This window comes from Melozone crissalis, unplaced genomic scaffold, assembly GCF_028551555.1.
Source record: "Melozone crissalis strain CALT ecotype California unplaced genomic scaffold, PUWL_Pcris_2 ptg000002l_1, whole genome shotgun sequence".
NCBI classification, from domain to species: Eukaryota; Metazoa; Chordata; class Aves; order Passeriformes; family Passerellidae; genus Melozone; species Melozone crissalis.
In genome coordinates, this window is record NW_026535780.1 from 11023759 (window position 1) to 11036732 (window position 12974).

Sequence of the window (12974 nt, forward strand, 5' to 3'; positions counted from 1 at the left end):
TCTATATTCACTTGGCAGGATGCTGGCTTAAGAGAGATTATTTTGCCAGCATGCTGTTCTGCAGCATTTTCCAATTTTGCTCAAATAGCTTTTCCCCAGACAGCCCATGGGCAGGTGGTCTAAACAGGACCATATATATAGTGAGTACCTTTCCAATTTCAAAGAAAGTTCAAGTTAATTTGCTATTGCAGTGTCTATCTGGCAAATTACTTCTAGTCATAATCTATGCTGCTACCTTCTGTGTTTGTGCAATTAAAAGGAGATGATCAATCTTAAAAATGTCACACTGTAATGGCAGTAATGACTTTGTGTTCACATTCAGGGGGGATGAACACTTTCCCTGTGTTTCCTCTCATGGTAAAGAAGTGTCTTTGCTCTTGTTACTGACTTTTCTGTAGCAAAGGCAGGAAATGTTAGCCACATCTCTGGTGTAAACCAACGCACCTTATAAAGAGACAGATTTGATTAAGGGATTTTGAAGAGTTTTATCCAACTGATAGAAAATATGAATATGAAGCCTCAGAAGTGCAAGACAGGATACAAAGGGATTTTGCTCACTGCATCTGCTACTGAAAGCAATATGTGTGCACGTGTTTCCCTACTCAGGATGCAGAAGGGAGGAGGTGTAAAGATCCAGTTATTAAAATTGTTAGAGAGATGCCTCTGTCCTGATCAAGGTGCAAACGAGACCATATGCCCAAGTCAATGGTATGGATTGTATTTAACAGTAAATATGTGTGAGAGAGAGAGAGAGGACGAAATAGAAAAAGGGAGTGGGGAAAAGACAAAGAGAGTGATGGAGAGACAGATTAAGTAGAAAATATCACCACTCCCAGGATCCTGACACTGTCCTGTTGATCCTCTTCTGGTCTTCTGAGTGCTGGGTGTCCTGCTAAACACAGAGTTCAGTGGATTAATCTATGCTCACACTGGGTGGAATACCCAGGTGCCTCACCTTGTTAGGGGGAAGTTTGGAGCTGTCTCTTGCAACAGACTCTGGATCTGTTGCATTATTTGGCATCACATGCAGCCCTCTGGAATGAGTCTGGGAGTGCTTTCGGTGTCTTTGATGGTTTATGACACCTCCTCAGCTGCCTCTCACATAAATGTCCTGTGTGAATGTGGCCTTCCCAAGGTGGAGAGTTTTACAACAGAGACACTTTCTGTAAGGCAGGATGGATTTTCACTCCCTCTGATCAGAGGTTACACCACAATCAAAAAACTTTCCTTGTCTGCAAAGCTGGCACCAGCAAATGACTCTGTGGGCTATGGCCTCTCCCACCCAGAACCCCGCCAGGGCTGATGGTCAGGACAGCTGCTGGGTTTGGCTTTCCTTGTGGATAAATTCTTCTCCTTAGACCTGGGGGGGTTTGACTCACAGTCCAGTTCCTATCAGGAGGTGTATCTGAGTGAGGAGTGGGCTTTGGTGGTTGCAGTTCCTTTAGCAATGTTTAAGCTGATTACCATAACATCCCAATCTCCCACAGGGGGTTTTATATTGTGGCCACTAGAACAAGAACTTCTTCAGTATCTTCTGGGTCCTACCAGAGGCAGAGCACTGCCAAGGAAGCCAGTACCATGGGGAGTGTTCAGCCATCACCTCACTTCACCTCTGTCCTGTCCTTCTAATATTTCCTCTGTGAGCAGCAGCTGTATGTCAGGGTGAGCTCTGGTCAGGACAAGGCTTGACTGGCACCTTCCTCCCACACCATCCTGCAGAGGGATTTCACTTGTGAAAGATCTTTGACCTCTGCTCCTTTTCCCTTACTTTCTTTTTTGGTCTGCTTACTTTTAAGTTCAGTCCTAAGGGAAGAAAAATGTCATTGTGACATCTATAAGTGAAATGAATAATGGTAACTCCTTTGATATGAGATTTTTGTGCTACTCAAGACACTTCAGTGAAGTCTGTAAGTTGCCATCTCACTTTTCTCTGGCAGGGTCTCTGAGGCAGAAGGGCAGAACAAGAAGTGCAGGGCAGTGTCTGTGCCAGTCTTCAGACACTGGCTAGGAAAGGAATAGAATAGCAAGAACAGAACAGGATGGAACAGAGTATTTTGGTTGGAAGGGACCTACAAGAATCATCTAGTCCAACTGCCTAACCAATTCCTGGGTTGACCAAGTTAAACACTTTATTAAGGGCATTATCCAAATGCCTCTTAAACACTGACAGGCTTGAGATATTTACCACACCCTCCAGGAAGCCTGTTCCTATGTTTGGCCACTCTCTTGGTACAGAAATGCTTCCCAGTATCCAGTCTAAACCTCTCCTGGTGCCGCTTGAGCTATCCCTACATGCTATCACTGGATCACAGGGTGAGAATTTCAGCCCTCTCCCCCTGCCCTCCTCAGGAAGCTCTAGCAATGATGTTGGTGCTCAGCTGCCTCTTCTCCAAACCAGACAAGCCCAGATTCCACTGCCACTCCTCACAGGACATGTCACAGGATGTGCCTTCCAGCCTTGTTTCCAGCTTTGTTGTCCTTCTCTGAGCACACTGAAGGACTTTGACTTCCTTCTTAATTGTTGGGGCCAAGAGCTGCACAGAGTGCTGAGGGTGAGGCCACACTAAGAGCCTCAAAAGCAGGATAATCACCACTTTAATGTCTCCATTTGAACTAGAGACCTCAGCTTCCTTTTCCAGGTGGCAGGCAGGATTCATTGTGCCTGTGGTAGATGAGATGAACAGCTCCCATTCCTCCTTATTGATCACAAAGGTAATGCAGTGATGACAAGCTTGGCAGCAGATGTCAATGCTTTAGAAACTGATGGGCAGTGAGCTGCAATTTCTTCATTGTGATAAATGTCACATTCTCTAGCATTACTTCTGATACACCATCAAGACAATCTGCTGCCCTGTGATAAATGCCATGTTCAGACTCAGCTCGGATGAGACTGATGCTGTTTGGTCTGGGGGGTAACTTTTAGGTCTTATCTAATGTCTTTGGCAAACTTTGTGATTGAAAAGTTCCCCAAGGTAGTTGACTGCAAAGGACATTTGCCAACCATAACTTGTGTAAAAGAGTGAGAAAACAAGATGAAAGGAGTATTTTTTTGTCTTGATATCACTCAGAGAGCTTTAGAACCAGTTAGCCTTGATTAAGGTGAATAAACAGAAAACAGAACAAGCGATCAGGAAACAACTTTGTAGTGTTGCAACTTCTGACAGATCAGTCCTTCCTACCCACCACATTCCAGTGTACATCTCTCAAGAGAAACAGTTTTTCCAAGTGTGGGCTATTGCCAATCCCAGTAAAAAATACCCTGTTCTGAATTATCACAGATTATCAAATTTACTCAGTGTTAGCTGCTTCACCAGAATGTTTTGGAAAACAGCATTTGTAGAACTGGAATTTTGCAGAACCAAGATCTCTAGGTAGTAAGAAAATGTAATATTTCTTTTCACTTTATTTTCAGTTTTACAGTCTGGCATGATAAACAGAAAGCAAATTAATCCTCACTCGTTAATCTTCCAGTAGAGAAAACCCAAGCCATATCTCCAGGGTAAACAGTGTAAAAAGAGTCTCATAAGATGATGAGACTCCTTGTCTCATCAGAGCCAGCTGTCTTTGGCTGGGAGAAATTACAGCCATTCTGTCTCTGCCTAGTCAGCCACTGGGACATACATCTTCTTGAAGCAGAAACTCTCAAACCCCATTTGAGTCCCTCATGATAGTCATAGTACCACAGAAACCATTTATCTATGCCTTAGAGGGGCATTTTGATTTAACTAGGGGAAACAGGGAGATAAATTATTATCTTATTCTTCCTGATTAAAGAAACCCCAAATCTCAGATTTAATTTTAATGGAGGGGGAGGGAGAGGTATGTTTAAAGAATCATATCCATTTGGCTAAATTAATTGTTGAGATTAAAAGCTCTGACATAATCAAGCAGGAAAGATGATATCATACTGGGAAGCAAATACTGTATTTGGAAATCAAGACACTTATTTGCATATATGCCACGACACAAAGATTAAGGACAGATGGCTTCTTGGTCATCAATTCAGTTTTCCTCTTGTCAAGTCTTACAAAGATGCCAGCTTTGCAGGCCAGGTAAAAACAAAACCAAAAACACCTAGGATAACACTAAACTGAAGTGTAAAGAAGGATTAGGTTTGGTTTTTATATCAATCTTGTGATTGTGCAGGATAGTGTCAGTTCTCCCTGAGCCATGCTGGGCTTGAAATCAGTTAATTGTATAAGTACAATTGCTGGCTATTCCAATGTTATCTTCTTTAGATGAGCTCATACTTAAATTCATATCTTAATGGGAAAGCAAACAAATATACAAGCAAGAACACAACAACAACAACAAAAAACAAAACTGAGAGGAAGTGCAAAGCCCAGAGGAAAAGGATTTTTATGTCTTCTCTTCAGTCAAGTCTGAAATTCCATGTGCTGAGTGTTCCAATGGGCCCACATTATCTTCCAAGAAACATAAGCCTCTCTTTAGCAGGAGCAGCTCAGATCTGATAGAGCTGCTCTCTCATCTCAGTGCTCATGAACTGACTCAGCGGCATTACAGGATCATGCTTGCTCTTCATAAAAACACAGGCAGAACAAGCAGTTTCAGAGTTCAGGCTTTGCTTGTTATCTAAAGGTCAGCTAGCTGATTGATGGAATGGATTCCTTTGTTATCCAGAGTGGGGCTTCTCTAAACCTTACCTGCTGGCCAAATGTGGAAGTTAAGACTGAGCATGAACCTGGAAATAACTGGATAACTGTATTGGCTATTTTCAGAAACAGGTTTTTGGAAAGATGGACCTGCCTTAAAGTTGTGGGTACTGAGCTGAATCCTACAGAGGAGACTTTGGGGAGACGTGCTGACTTCAGTGGCAGCTGAACTTTGCCTAATTTTCCCAATGAATTGTAATGGAGTATCCAACTTAACTGGTGTCTCATTTTATATATTTAGGCCTGTAATCATTTAAAAATTGATATGATGAGAATATGAAGGAAAACAGAGATGTCCTCTGCTGTTATATTCACCTCCTGTGTCCCTGTACAGAGGAGACATTGCCTAGACAAACCAGTGTGGGCATGTTGGTCAGGCAGCACAGGAATACGTGCCCAGGCTTCCAGAGGACTCTTCCATGATAAAAGGACCCAAATCAAGGAACTGTATAAACTGCTGAGAAGTTTGAAAATGCAGCAGGAATAGAAGAACCCTACCTGATATTCTGAAAAGAAACAAAGAGGGGAAAGTTAAAACCTTGAAACCACAAACCTACCATCTTTCTTTCAAATTGTTCAATTGCCCACAATTATCATTGAGATCAGTCATCTTTTCCTCTCATTCTGTGCTTTACTGCTACAGCAGAGAACAGATTTTCCTTTTTGCAGCTCTACAGTTTCCTGGTTTGCTCTTGTGTCCCACCCTTATACATCTTTGCATTATCTGTTCACTACTGTGAGAAAATACACTGCAAGAAGTTGCATCTATTGCCATACTCTGCAGTCCCTGAGTTTCATGAATTTGAATTCTTAATGCTTCCACAATCCACATTGTCCAAACATAATACTTTCTCTTTTTCCTAGGATAATCCACCTTTTTTCTCTGCTCCTTCTTGAACATTTCATTGCCTTTCACCTAAACTTTTGAACTTCTGCTGATTTCATTCCTCCTATCCTCAAAAGTAAGGGAAAAGAAGAAAAGGGAAAGAAAAAAAATAGATTGACATTTTTAATAGCTGAATTTTCTGGCTGAAGACTGCAATGCTGCAAACTCAGAGTAAAAAGTAAATTTCCCAAATTTCAGCGTCTCAAAGAATGCCAGATATTGCTCACTGAAAGAAATTATATATAAAGACCTTGGTGCTGTGAAGGAGGATTTTATTGGCATTCTGTCCCTCCTAAATCTTCATTGCTGGAGAATTCTGAGCCCTTTTGTCCATGGTGACACATGAGGGATTCATTGGGTCATTCCTGCTGCTTTATGGGCAGTGGGTGTCGTGTGACTCAGCCTGAAGCACACGGTGGGGCTGAGCTGAGCCTCAGTGCCTGTCCCACAGGTGGCCCCTCCTGCCACCTGCAGGGAAGGACACAGCCTCTCTTTTCCCACAGGACAAGGGCACAGAGATATAGCATTTACACTCCAGGAAATGGGCTGTAAGAGCAGCAAGGAGGAAGATGAAGGAGGGAAAAGGTTAGCTCCAGAGTTGAGCATTGCTCCAAGTAGTGCCTGAGAGAGCACAAGGGCACCATTCTTATTTACACCTGTGGCATTTGTGGAATCTGATTCATGAGTCACACTGAGAATTGAGGGTTGAGCTCAGGACTTGGGCTGGAGAGATGGGGCCAGTGCTGGAGCCCCAGTTCTGGGATAGTGAGTGCCACCAGCTCCCTTCATGGACTTCACTCAGTCATCTATCAACTCTTGAATGGTGGGTCACTCCCAGGGCTTGCTTAATGCAACATCACACTTTTTTCATAAAAATCCTTTGTGTCTAACCCTTTAAATGTGAATTAATATGTAGCTCTATCCATTTAATATCCACTTACAATTTCCCTCTAGAAAAAATAACATCAATTTCACAACCAGTATATTAATTAATATAATTAATTTCTTCCACTAGTAGAAACCAGTTTCTCTTACACATGTCCTCTGTTCCAGCCTTGGAATATTTTCATGCTGCATTGGCACAGATAAAAAACCTGTAGCACTCTGTAGAAAATATGGGAAAATACTAATCTTATTAAACCAAAGAATACATTAAAACAGAAAGTTCAAAAAAGCTTCACTATGGTTATTACTATGGTCAGTCAAGGTGCAACCTCTCACAGTGGAATGCTGCTATCATTTTACTGATTTAAATAGAAATAAAAAGAACTGAGTGAAATTTTAAATGGATTCAAAAATCCTTGACCAACAAACTTCTACTCCAGAATTGCACTTAATTAAGTCCTTAATTTCTTTTCATTCACCACTCTCTGGATAGCTGAATCACTGCCTTTTATTGCACCAGAGGAGGGATCATGAAATAATTTATAATAATAATCAATCTTCTGCCCAGTCTGTCACAAGTAATCCACCACCAACAGAAGTGGGAGGTTGAGTTTGCACTGGAGACAGTCTTTGGGGGATACTGTAATTTGGTACATTTTTTTTGTCTGATCTACAAAGTTCACTTAATAATTGCTATCTGACCTGAGGTCAGGATAAGACATAGAATTTAGATGACATGCAAATAAGTCATGTCTGCCCTTTCCTTGGTCTTTGAAGCTCTCTCTGAGTTAAGTTTTTTCCTTCCTATCTTCTCTGCTCAGATTCTGCATATAATAGTCCATAATGTCACCCTGCATATAATGACATGTTGGAGTAAAAAAGATGTTCTAGTGTCCTGACACTATAAGACATGTTCTACTCTTCAGCATATTGTGCACTCCCAAAGTGCCTTTCAACTGCAAAGCTTCAAGAACAGCCTTAGAGATCCGCTGGGATTAACAATGGAGAAAATAAACTAATTTCTTTGACCATTTTGTTCCTTCTCCACGGCTGGCTGCAGAGCATGGCTAAGAAACAGGGACAACAGAGCAAGGGACTGGATCTGCCCGACTCCCCCACCTTCCCCAAGCAATTCAGCTCAGCAGGTCACACCAGAGTAATTATTAAGGTGACTTTTGCAGTTAGACCACACGGCCCCTGAGGTCACCCTGCTGCTGCTGTGTTCAGCAGGAATGAGGTCTCAGCTGATGCATTTGGATACATTCAGAATCAATGACTCAGAAACAATAAAAGGGTCTTGAAATATGTCAGGTTTCTATGAGGGAGAAAGGAGTAATACCCACTTCCTTCCCAGGATGGGTAGGATAAGAACTAATCAGGGAAAAGTGAAAGAAATCACATATTGGAAAGCAGAAAACACTTTCTGTGAGAACAAAAGATGTTCTACTACCTACTCACCTAATCTGAACGCAGGATCTTTCTAATCCCAAAATTTAAAATTTGCTTTATAAACACTTGTAACATTGTTCAATTGTAACTATTCAAGATGAAATTTTCCAGCCTCGGAAATCTCCCTGGGCCTGAGCTTTAATGAAACTTTCAGCCCAAGTTGCAACAAAATTTTATGATCTACCACTTCTCTTGGCTCCGTTGCTAAATTGGACTGGAAGGATTTGGGTTGGAAAAACGGCAGTCTTTGCTCTTCCCAGTCATCCAATCCAAACGGAAGGAGCTACTTTAAAAAAACCCCAAACCTCAATACATACCCAACAGAATTTGTATTTTGTGGTTATCAAACAAAAGACATTGCATTCAGGGGCTCGAGCCCAGCCCCTAATAACTGTTCAAATAAGTGATGTCTCAGCAGGTGCTGAAGAAGGTCCTTCTATTGGTACTTTAAACAGAATGTGAAAGGCTCACAAGGTCTTTAATGATTCACATGTGGCTTTTTTCCCTTGTAAACGAAGTGAAAAAGTGATGCAAGTTTTGCTACATCTCCAATAATTGGCATAGACCCTATCTCAGGCCCTTATCTCTGCTTACTTCAAACACTCCTCTTGAATGTGGAAACTGAGATGAAGCACAAACCTTTGCCATCGATTTGATGTCATCCTGCCAGTATCACTAAAGCAGCTGCTCCTATTGCCAGAGTGCTGTAGAAAGCTGCTGCACCTTCCCCTGTCTGAGGGGAGAGGGTCAGTCACATCCTGCCAGCCTTTCTGCACAGGACCTGCTCCCTGCTGCTCTTCATGGAACCCGCATCCAGCTTCTGGGCTGGATTCATGATGAAAGGGGCTTTTTTTCAATCAAACACCTATTTGCAACACAGTTTAATTATTCAGCTAGTTAGCTGTAATAATAGTAATTAGCAGATTGGAAGAGCCTACTCAACCTCTGAAGTCTCTGCAATGAAATTCCTGTTATTGAAGAACAGCAATGCCCTCAACCCCCAATAGGAATGCAGGAAATTTCTGCATCAGAATAGTGAAAATGTGACAATGATATCACCATTTGAAGAGAAATGAACAGATATCTGATATTGTCCAAAAGAGACTGATGGAAAAGTTCTGTGATGATAGCAGGGTAATGGTATTTTTCCTTGGTGAAATAGAGAGGTGAGATAACTCCTACTTTCTTTGTGTTATCTCAGGTCATGCCCAAGCATGGCTGGGATGAGGCAGTGTAGCCCATGTGGGGAGAGAGAGAGAGAGAGAGAGAGAAATACCTGCTGGGGCAGCTGTGCTGGGCCTGGGCAGCAACCTCACAGAAAATACATTCTGTAGGAGGAAAAACACGAGTGCTTTGAGGAGTGCCTTGCATGAAACCTTTCATTCCCTTGGACAAGGGAGGCATGTGCCAAGGGCAGACAATGAGAGAAGGGTGCTGGAGCTGGAAGCTGTGCCCCAGGTGCTGGAGAGGGACTTCTGTCTGGGAGCTGGCCTGGGGAGAGCTGCCCAGGAGCTGCCTCTGGAGCCCTGCAAGGGGCACAGCCTCTCTCATCCTGGCTGGCAGGTCCCAGTGGTGCTGCTGTGCACTTCTCCAGCTCCCCTGGTGCATGGGCTTCTCACTTTCCCAAGAATTCTCACAAGGTGAGGCAGGGATGGGAACATGGCAGGTTTAGTTCAGAGAAAAGATTACAGAAGAGAAAGGCAGGATAAATGAACCCAAACTCAGTTAAATGAACGCATCCTCAGATCCTATCTCTGTAGAAACCTTCTTCCCTGGAACTTGCTGAGATGCCCTGAGGCTCAGAGCAGAAAGGAGTTCAGGCATTGGCACTCCTCTTCCTGAGTGCTGCTATTCATGGTTGAACCCTAAAGGTGTTTGAGCTCTGAGGTCTTAGCCCTGACCAAACAGCTCCTGTCCCTGCTGTGAGGGCTGTGGCTGAACTCTCTCTTGCTCTTTTTATCTGTGATGGGCCCCCTTTCCAGCTGCACCTGAATTCTGCTTGCTGGTTCTTCCCTGTGGCAGCAGGGCAGCATTGGTGGCTCAGATTGTTGTTATTTTGGACCATCTGCTCTAATAAAAGACAGGCTCCAAAATACAGTCTTGGAGGGATAATGTGCAAATGTATCAGGAGCTCTCTTTTCCTCCTGCACAGCCACTCAGTTCTAGAGTCTTCTTAGGCTGAGGCCTTCCTTTTGATTTCCTGACTCACACTTTGTGGGATGAATTTATTTTACTGACACCATGGGAAACCCACGGCCCTGCTGAGCTTTGTCTCTCTGCTGGGGCTGAGAGCCACATCACTACTGCAGAGGCTGGAGTTGTCCTAAGTGCTCCTTCCCAAACCTGCCCACACACAGAGAGCCTGCTGGGAAGTCAATATCTCTTTATTTATTGTGTTGTGGGGTACAGAGGAAGCAGCTGGAAGGTTTTTCATTACCTTGGTCACTACCAGAGACCAAACTTTTTCTTTGATTTAAATAACTATGAGAGCACACTTTCTGAGTGCCTCAAACTCTTTGAGGGATTTTACCACCTCCCTGCCTGTGACAGTGTGCTTCCCTCTCCCCCTTTTCCTGCTTATGCAGTAGCCTCTGCTGGTGGTCATGAAGGCCACATCTGGCTTAGAGGGAAAAACAAAACAATTGAGGGCCATAAATCTTGTTCAACAGCCAAGGACTAGTTGAGCATGTGCCAACCTAAAATAGAGCAGGTGAGTAAATCTGACTAAGTCAATCACCCTAGTCCATAAATAGCAGGCAGCCCAGGGTCCATTGGATTCTCCTGCAGGGCAGCAGGCTGTGTGACATGATCTCCCTTGTGTAGGGATGCATCCTTGATGTAGATATTACACCTTGAGGCTGACAGAAGCTTGCATGCTAAACTCTGAAATCTTACCTAAGGGACATAAAGAATTCATTGCGCCATATAACCCTCTAAATAGGAATGGCTGACTGAGTCTGGGACTAAACTTGGATCTGCACCTACATCCCTATCTCCTAACCACAGAGGTTGGATAGGTAGGGGTATTGGAACAGCTAGTTCTGGGTCGGTGCTGCTGTGCAGTCTGAGCTCAGGAGCCCTCTCTCCACTGGCACTCTGAATTACTCTGCTGGGTACTGTTTGTTCCTTCTTCCAGCACTGAAATGCTCTAGACTAGGAGGGGTCAATTCTGCAGCCCCTGACTGCTAAAATGCTTTGTGGCATCTCCTGCCCCATCTCAGTGTGTCCCATAAGGTGTTTGCAGCCAGAGCTCACATCCAGGCTTGGATAAGCATCTGCAGGTGTCCTGGTGGGGATGGGCTGGTGAGGCAGGAGGGTGGTGCAGGTGCTGCAGGAGGGGTGGTGGGGTGAGCACAGGATGTGGCTGCAGTGCTGCTCTGCTCCAGTGCTGCCCCACCTCACCTGTGCCAAAGGGCCTCTCATGGGAGCCCTGCCCTGGTGGCCCCATTGCCTCTCCCTGCCACCACTGCTTCAGACCTGCCCCATGAGAGCCTGATGGGAGAAATGCATCTCCAGGGCTGCAGCTACACTGCAGGAGTTTAGAGAAGATTGTTTTGGTTTTTTTTACAGAGAGGTTTTTGAGGGTTTTTCCCTCCCCAGCCCTCATGCTGAGTCCTGCAGTACAAAAGTCTGGAAATGTGGAATACTGGAGCTACTTACAGCTTTTTTATAGCAGAGCATTTGATCACAGTGGCTCTCTCTTTCCTGTGCATTCTGTTTCCTCCAACATATAAAACTGTGAGAAGCACATATATTTGATGAGAACCAGCAGAGGATTTTTTTCCAAAGCCTTCAGCAGCAAAGTCACTCACTCTCAGTCTGCTGACTGTTTGAAATCCAGCAGTCTCAAGCCACACACACACCAGGAACACAACTCCCACTGTGCTCAGCAAGAGCAGCACTGCTTTCCTGTGCGATGCTTTGGCACAGAGTCATTTCAGTTTAATGTTTAAGCTGTGCCAGGGATGATTGACCACACAAGCCATATTGTCTGTTAATTAGTTAATTGAGCATGAATACTGTGGCATCCCAGTGTTTCAGGGGCTCTTTTCTGATGCTGGGTCTCATTGTCAGGGCTTTGCAAGGTGTGAGCAGGATGCATTGCAGCTGCACACAGCTCAGCAGATGCCTTGCAAATGCACACATGCCCCACTTGGTTTGCTTCCTTTTTAGTGAAGTATGTAAAGTAAAACCAATTCACAAGCATTCTTGAATAAAGGACCTTATTGCCCTGTGATGACAGGTATTTTGGCGTATTAAAAAAAGAGATCATAGTCATGCACATTCATATATCAAGAGCCTGGTAAAAGCTCTGAGTTAATGTAATTACAAGCAGTGCAATCAAAGAGCTGTCCCATATGAAGTACTTTCCAGCTGCCCCAGGTTAAAAGAACATTTTTTGATGACAAATTTGCTCTGCTCTCTCAAAAGCACTGAAAAAAAACATCCCATATTGCCTGCTTTTCTGATACAGGGATCATAATTTATTTAATTCAGTTACAAGAGAAACTGCCAGTGGTTTTGAATCAACCATAGCCTTTGAAAAACTTGTAAAATATACTGAACTGCCTACAGACTCATAAAGCTGAGATGAGACCAGGTCATGTAGGATTGAGCTATTGCTGATCCGTGCTGAGGAGTCCTGGCATCATCAGAGCCTGTCCTCAACCACACATCCCACAGGGCAGCCTGCTCCTGTTGGGATCAAGTTGCTAAAACCTGGAGGTAGCAGGATCAGCTGTGAAATTTGGAGCTGGTTCCTCCTTTGTGCTTCTGCTGTGGGTTGGAATGTACAGGAGCTGGCTTCCAGGTCTGGGCTGCCAAACCTGCTCATAAAATGCATTTTCTGAAACTAAATTTCACTTTTCCCCAAGCAGGAAGGTGTCCCAGTCCCATGGACAGCAGAGATGTGAACCTCCTGATTTTATATTTTAATTTACCGCCAATACTTGAAGAAAGTTAACAATACAGGCTCAGTAATTAACCTGCTGTGGGTACTTGGCCTCACAGGAAGCAATGATGAGCACAGATAAAGCGTGTGTCTACTTTCCATTGCTTGTGGAAGAAGAGCTTGTTCCATC